Source organism: Phyllostomus hastatus, unplaced genomic scaffold (genome assembly GCF_019186645.2).
Source record: "Phyllostomus hastatus isolate PE091 unplaced genomic scaffold, TTU_PhHast_1.1 phas_contig_148, whole genome shotgun sequence".
In the NCBI taxonomy this organism is placed as follows: Eukaryota; Metazoa; Chordata; class Mammalia; order Chiroptera; family Phyllostomidae; genus Phyllostomus; species Phyllostomus hastatus.
This window is the reverse complement of record NW_025333607.1, coordinates 21,015,921-21,023,766: the sequence shown is the minus strand read 5'-3', so window position 1 is coordinate 21,023,766 and position 7,846 is coordinate 21,015,921.

Sequence of the window (7,846 nt, the reverse complement as noted above, 5' to 3'; positions counted from 1 at the left end):
CATGTTGGCCCACAATTCTTTTAAACACGGAAACTGACGATAATACATTAGGACGTGTTGCTAATGCTGTCAAGAGCAAATCAGAGCGAGTAACAGAGGATTTTGAGAGCCAGGAGCTTTTGCTGCCCATTTCTAATCAAAGTCGGGAATGGTGCATCCACTTGCCAAACGTGGGCCACAGGTCGATCTAGAGAGAACTGCTTTTGACCCATTTTCTGTACCTACAAAAACATCAACTTATGTTCATTTATTGTTATTGCACTCCTGGAAAAACAAGAAACATCAGGATTTGCTATATTTGGTCTTAAAAGCTGCTTAAAATAAACTTTAAGCACGTTTGCTACTATGTAGTAATTTGATTTTCTTATTTTGCTATTTTTCCTCCACAAGGTGAATTTCTATAATCTCTGGATTTTTTTCCTTTCTTCCTAACAAGTCAACTTGCAGTCATTAATTATTTACAGACTTTCATTTTTAAAAGGTTTACACCAATCTGTGATTTTTGGAAATGTCTGTGTTCAAAATCCATAGGCATTAATTATTTTTATTGGCTCTTGAGATTGCTCCATCGTTTTTTTATCATTTTGAGTGGAGAATGCCCAGTTCCCCATTTATATTTAAAAGTTCAAGAGGTTTTTATACCTCCCTTGAAATTCTTGGCATATAAGACACCTACAAGGCAGACACAATATTAAGACCCAATATTAGGTAAAGGGGTTACAGGTAAAGGGCTGTTAGTTCCCTCGAGGAATTTGTAGTTTGGTAGGGTAGAGAATCAAGTAAGATTAAATGATGGAACTTTAATAATGAAAATATCTAATAATTTCAGAAATATGGACTATGTCCTATGCTACTACTGATTTTGTACAGTGAACACTATTCTTTGTGTAAAAATTACTCTGTTGGGCAGAGACACCTCCCTGAAGTGACAGACCCCGATACACTCAAGATGACTGACAGGGTCAGTATCCAATCATAAATTTTCTCACTTGGCATACTAAGAGGAATCTCCTTGTGTTCCCTGACATTATAATACAGTACACATGCTAAAAATTATGTAGCAGAGAAAAATGTAAAAAGTGAGCTTTTTAAAAAAATGTATTTTATTGATTATGCTATTACAGTTGTCCCATTACCTCCCTTCACTCCCCTCCACCCTGCTCACCCTCTCCCACCCACATTCCCCCCCTTTAGTTCATGTCCATGTGTCATAAGTTCTTTAGCTTCTACATTTCCCATACTGTTCTTGCCCTCCCCCTGTCTATTTTCTCCCTACCATCTATGCTACTTATTCTCTGTACCTTTTCCCTCTCTTCTCCTCCCACTCCCCTGTTGCTAACCCTCCATGTGATCTCCCTTTCTGTGGTTCTGTTCCTGTTCTAGTTATTTGCTTAGTTTGTTTTTGTTTTTGTTTTAGGTGTGGTTGTTAATAAATGTGAGTTTGCTGTCATTTTACTATACATGTTTTTTATCTTCTTTTTCTTAGATAAGTCCCTTTAACATTTCATAAAATAAGGGCTTGGTGATGACGAACTCCTTTAACTTGACCTTATCTGGGAAGCCCTTTATCTGCCCTTCCATTCTAAATGAAAGCTAGATAGAGCAATCTGGGATGTAGGTCCTTGTCTTTCATGACTTGGAATACTTCTTCCTAGCTCCTTCTTGCCTGCAAGGTCTCTTTTGAGAAATCAGCTGGCAGTCTGATGGGCACTCCTTTGTAGCTTTAAACATACTTTTCCTCTCCCTGTTTTCACACGTAAAGATGCCCAGGGGGATTCTACGCTTCAGCCCTTGCCACACTCCCCTGGCGCTGGCCGATCACTGACAAGGGTTCTCAGATGATGGACCGTCTTGTCACGTAGCAAATGCCACAGGACTCCTTCACGATCTGTACGGCGGGTAAGGCCAAGGAACCCCTAAGTCTTAGTACACCAAACACTGCATTAAGATGTCATGTCAAATAAGGCTAAAAGTTCTCCCCACCAGGAGGCATGAGATTGCCCACCTACATGTTGAATAGCACCCTCTCCTCCACAGAGAAGCCAACGAAATTCTCCGGGGATAGTTAGAGACATAGCCAATTTATAAAAACGACATCTACGCATCAGGTTCTGGTTTAGAAACAGGCCATCGCAGCTCTTGCCCCTTTCCCTACAGTGACACAGCTCTTTTTAGTCATTTCAAAGGTCACTTCGTGTATTGGACTACACACATTCACACGCTTGTCATTTATTTTTGAAGAGTGTCGTCTCTCTACACGGAGTGCCTGGCACAGTATATTTCTATTAGAAATTGGGTTTGTTTGGATGTAATAAAAATCTTGGACTCAAATTCTAGAAACAGAACCGACTTGAGATTCTGGCTCTGCGGGCTGAATTTCAGGTTTTTGCATTCAATTTGTTCAAAGTACATACGAAACAAAAATATTAAATTGTTCCACACTAAGGTCACAAATTATTGAGTCAAACTTTTACTTCACTCCGTCAACATTTTTTAAACTGAAAATTATTTAAGAATTCCTTGTGTATCCTACCTTTTGATATTTACAACTACAGAGACTAGTGGAACCAAATAATACATGAAAATGCTTAACAGAAAAGCCTCTTTCTGAATTTTTTATACACTCACCCTCCCTTGATTTACAAAGCCAGCAGCAGCAAATTCTGCCACAGGGGGGAATATAGCCTAGGACAAAAAAATGTCACAGATCATTTCTGAATTTAAAATTGGACATTTTATAGGTCCATAGTGAAAAGTTAGTCTTGAGAACAACTGTGCTTTGCAAAAGTCTGCTTTGGGGGGAAATAATACATATATACATATTTGTTAGGCTCGAAGTTGAGAGCTAGGAGGTCTCAGGCTGTAAGTGGTTGAGTGGGTCCCAAGGATGTTTTCCCGCGATGCTGGCCATCCTGGGTAGCCAGCGGCAGGCGGGAGGCGTGGCCTGTTCAATGGACTCGATAGTCCAGGCTGGGTGCTCCCGGGTGACTCCGGTCTGCACCTGCCTGTCTCCAGGAACCGAAACCCTTCGTAGAGAGTGATGGGGCTCCTTGGCTGTGTCTGGGAATTCCAGAGCCACAGAGCTTGTGCTGAATTTGTGGTTGGGACTGTCCCCAATGTCAGGCTATCTTTGAATCTTGATTACCTTTCCATGCTCAGCGTTAGTCGGTCAGCAGATTTATGCTTAAGACTAAACACGTAAAGCACGTAGTAGAAAGGTTTAGGGAGAACATGAGCCCCATTCAGACACTGATGCCATTACCCTGTGTCTGTTAGCTTAGTCTCCACTATGAGCTCGGGAGATAACTACCATGATCTCCATATGCCACAGGAGTAGGTTCAGAAAGACTTGGTGATTTTCCTACTATCTCTGAGCTCAAATCCCCATTTTTCTAAGCCAAAGCCCCATTATTCTTCGGTTAAGTCATAGTGCCTTAAAAATAAATGTAAAGGATCAAATACTCCTCAGGACGACTTACATAATAGCATAATTTATAATATCACACACCCTGGATCATTCAACCTAAAATGTCACTGAAATATCAAACTCGACTTAAGATGAAAAAGCGCACGGTTTTCTTTCCTTGCATTTGTTAATGATAAATATGAACTTTTTGAGCGGCGACTACCGAGCAATAAATTGTCGTAATCTCTCCCATTTGTTTCTCTGCTGACACGCTATGGAAATGAGTACCTAGGAGAAGCGTTTTGTTTATCCCTTTATTTAGCGTAACTTTAATGTTGCAGAACATTGTGAGCCGCACGCCCTTCTGCCAACAAATAATGAGTAATTACCTGGGACTGGGGTTCTCAATAAGACCCATACCAGCAAGCAGATGTCAGCCGGGTTTCGGTTCCAGGTTTTCGCCTGCAGGAAGTCATTACCAGATAAGTAGAAATTCAAGTCTGTTCCCTTGGTAGCAGAATCTCTCCCTTTCGGAGTTGTGCACGCAGCTTATTTTCGGACAGCGGCGGGGGCTCCCATCGGACAGCTGGTAGTCACTCTCGCGTTTATAGACTCGCCTTGTAAATCAGGCCCGGGCAGGCCGGGCAGTGGTCTTCTCTGTGCTTACTGTCAGGCGATGGAGGAAAAGCAGCTCTGAACAAAGCGGGCACGTCCCAAACACTCCCCCGCCTGGTCAGGGTCACCGTTCCATCTTGCCACGCCGCACTGTGGCCTGTTTGGGCACTCTTAATGACGCGCCGCCGTCTGGGGGTGTGGGGGGGGCAGTGTTCCGGTCCGGAGCCCGAGCCCTGACATTTGTGTTCCAGAACGGTTGATGCTGCGGAAGACGTCAGGACTGAAACCAGGTGCAGGCCGTTATGCTTACTATCTGCTGCTTTTCCTTTTGTCTTTCTCCCATGGCAGCTCCCTAATGATGCACAAGTTGCCTTTCCCCACTCACGAGCGGTGACCTCAGCGACCCAAGGAAGGTGTGCTTGCTGCCTAGTAAGAACGCATTATTCTCAGACTGAATGAGTTGAATGTCAGGTAATCTTCATCAGAGAGCTTTCTTCTCATTGACACATATTTTAAACCATGACAACGGACCATTCACAGAGTGATGGGCAACAAGTATGGGATGCCTGCGTATTCTCGAGAAGCAAATGACAATAAAGGAAAACATTTTGCTTCGGAGAAGATCAAAAAGTATGGAGGAATTCCATGGACAAAAGCCAGCTGGGCATCAAGGTTTCTAACTCTACGATGCCACGAAGGGCCCTTAGTAAACAGCGCACTTCTGCCTGCACCGGTGTGCGGTGCATGTAAATTATTCCTCTGAAGGCCTGGGGTGTGTCAGGCCCATTCTAGTATCCTTGGGTTACTCAGGTGATTAAAGCAAAAGTGCACTAACAAAATAACAATGCTCCCGCGTAGGTTATTTTAATGTATGTAATTTAGGACTCAACCTGAATGATAATAGAGTGCACGGCTCCAGTTGGCAATGTGTAAATCGGTAGGTAAATAACAGGTGCCATGAGGGAACCTGGACAAATAGCACTTTCCACTTTAAAAAGAAGAAGGAGGTTTAAGGGGATTCCTCTGTTAGCATCAGATCATTTGCCCGATGAGCTGTTACACCCTGTCTTTCTGGATGTGACAAATGAGACACGAGTTTCAGCAAAACCAGACTCAAATTTCAGCCGCTCCCTACTTTCGGGTTTATGAGAAAAGCCGGGTGGGGGATCTGTAAGACGGCGCAGTACCGCGGAGCCTCCGCTACAGGAACCGAGAGATCAGAGCTGTGGGTGTCAGCGGCTTTGATGCCCACGCCCCCCCCCCCAGAGCTGCCTCGGGGCGCACTCCGCGCCGCGGGGTGTCGTTTTCCCCTCGGCGTGAGCTGTGTCTGGGCGCAGAGCTGTGATAGATGAACGCGGCCTTCCTCCAGCGCTCCCTTCCTTGCTCGGGCGTGAGCAGCAGGTACCCGTGGGAAGCACATTTTTCTGCAGTCAGGCTTCCAGAGGAAGGCGCAGCCTCACCTGGTTTCAACCTTGGGACACCCCCAGCGGAAGACCCTGCCAGGCCACGCCCACCCCCTGGCCCCGAAAACCTGCAAGATGACAAGGGCGTGCTGTTCTCAGTGACCGCGTTTGTTGCGCTTGGCTACACAACACGAGGTAACTCACGGGAACCCCAAAGAACGGTGGTCTCAAACGAAACGATTGTTCGTTTAAGTCACGGTTCTGCACGTGGGCCGCCGTTTTCCGCCCTCCGGGACAGGTGTTCGGTCCGCGCTGACTGGCTGGGGCCTGTCGGCCGGCAGGTGAGCCGCTGTGGCTGCTTCACAAAGGCTCCGGCTGGGACCGGGGGACTAGCACAGCGGGCGGCTTGGTCCTCTCCTGGGGGGACAGGGTGCTCTGGACCTGCGCCCCACGTGGCAGGGGAGGCCTCTGTTCTGTAAGAGAGCCGACTCACCTGTGCCCGTGCTTTTCCCGTCTCTGTGGTATTGTTGCATCGACTGATGCTCCATCAGTCACAACTGGTCACTGGCCCATCCAGACCTAAGGACGGGGAAGGAGACTCCACCTCGTGAGAGAAGGAGCTGCAGCCGTGTGGTTACTACTTCTGCGGCCTGTCACTCAGGCGTCCCCCGCCCTCCTCTTCCTCTTCCTCTTCCTCTTCCAGCTCTAACCCGTGTCCTTGCAACCTGAACACAGTTGGTTTGCTTCCTTTCGATGAGATGCGCCCAGTACGAGGTACCAGTGTCTCCTCCCCTGGACTGCCTCAGTATCCCCATGACTGGTCCTTCCACCCTCGGTCCGCCCCTCCCCTGTCCTTTATTCCCTGCCCAGAAGCCAGGTGAGCTTATAGTGATTAATAATAACACTGGTACATAACTGGATGTACCTTGGGAAACTGTACACCAGATCACAGTTAAAAACTGTATTAATGGGAAAACAGTAGTAGCAAATATTGGTTCAAATGCACAAATACGATGGCCAGGCAGTTGCATAGATCTCCGAGAACCTATCACCCTTAGAGTTTTGTGAGTGTCCGCCCTGATGCGTGCCCAGGCCGTTCCAGCCGACGGACTTCAGGACCCGCCGCTTCCATCACTCAGGCTGCAGGGGTCCAGGGAAGAAGAGATGAAAGGGGGGGCCCGGCTGTACATATTTGCCGCCAGCTGTTTAAAGTGCAGAGGGGAAGGGCAGCGCAAAACCCCCTCCAGGAGAAGCAAGAGTGGAGACCACGGAGGCTTCCTGGGGATGAAAAGGGCAAGGACCCAGAGCAGGCAGGGTGGCGGCTGCCCCCGGCAACTTGGCTCGGACGCTCCTGCCTACCTGGTCACGGGCAGGACAGGAGTGAACCGTGTGTTTTTCTAGGTACAGTTGCAGCACGTGACGGAACATGGCAGGAGAGAACTCGGGCAATTATTCAGCCAAACAATACGAGGCCTAAAGCCTCAGGTCCCAGAGACTACTGGCCCTGCATTCTTTGCTCCTTGGAATATACCAAGCAATAAGAAATAAGCAATAAAAAGAACACAAACAATGATGGTAAAAAAAACGCACTTTAAGCTTCTAATGGGATGGATGCACATTTAAACATTTAAACATGGACTATCTGGTAAAATTTTTACCCCTGTAACTCTGAGGATTATTCTGCCTTTAAGCCAGAATATTCTGCTATTTGATGCCATTTTGATTTATCAGGTTTGGGGCATATCCAGAAAAATGCAAAACCAATTCAACTTTGTTACTTGGATTCTTCAAATGATGGATTACATATTTTCTCTCAACATTGACTTAATTAATTTAGTGGAGTTTAATTTTCGTCAAGCAATATTAAGCAACAATTGTATTTTAATGGCATATTGTGCTTTGAAATTCACTAAGTAATTTCAGACACATAATATCATCAACCCTTGCCATGACAATTTGAACTAAAGAGTGGTTGCTATTTCCTCTTGTAACAAAAAAATAAATTAAAAGTCAAGAGAGGTTAATTTACTTTGTGAAGGTCACATTGCAAGGGCAGGTGTAGGCCCTCAACTCAGGTTGTAACTTTGAGTGACAAGGGAAGCAGAAGATTTTTAACACATTGTTTTCTTAGAACTGTTTACTTAGAACCTTAAGTGTGTGTCCAGGGGAGGAGGGGCTCTAATGTGTTATTAAACATCTAAGTACCATCAGTACTGACAGTTGTTACATTTATAACAAATAACAAATGTATCATTGGGAGAATATAATGGCAGCTAATTTGGACTCATCTTTAGGTTACATTCAACATATTCACCACTTAGTAAACACCTTCTATGTGTCTAATTCTGTACTTGCCGAATCAACCAGGGGATCTAAAAACGTGCTCTACTGTAACAATAATTTGGAAAGCCAGAAGGAATTT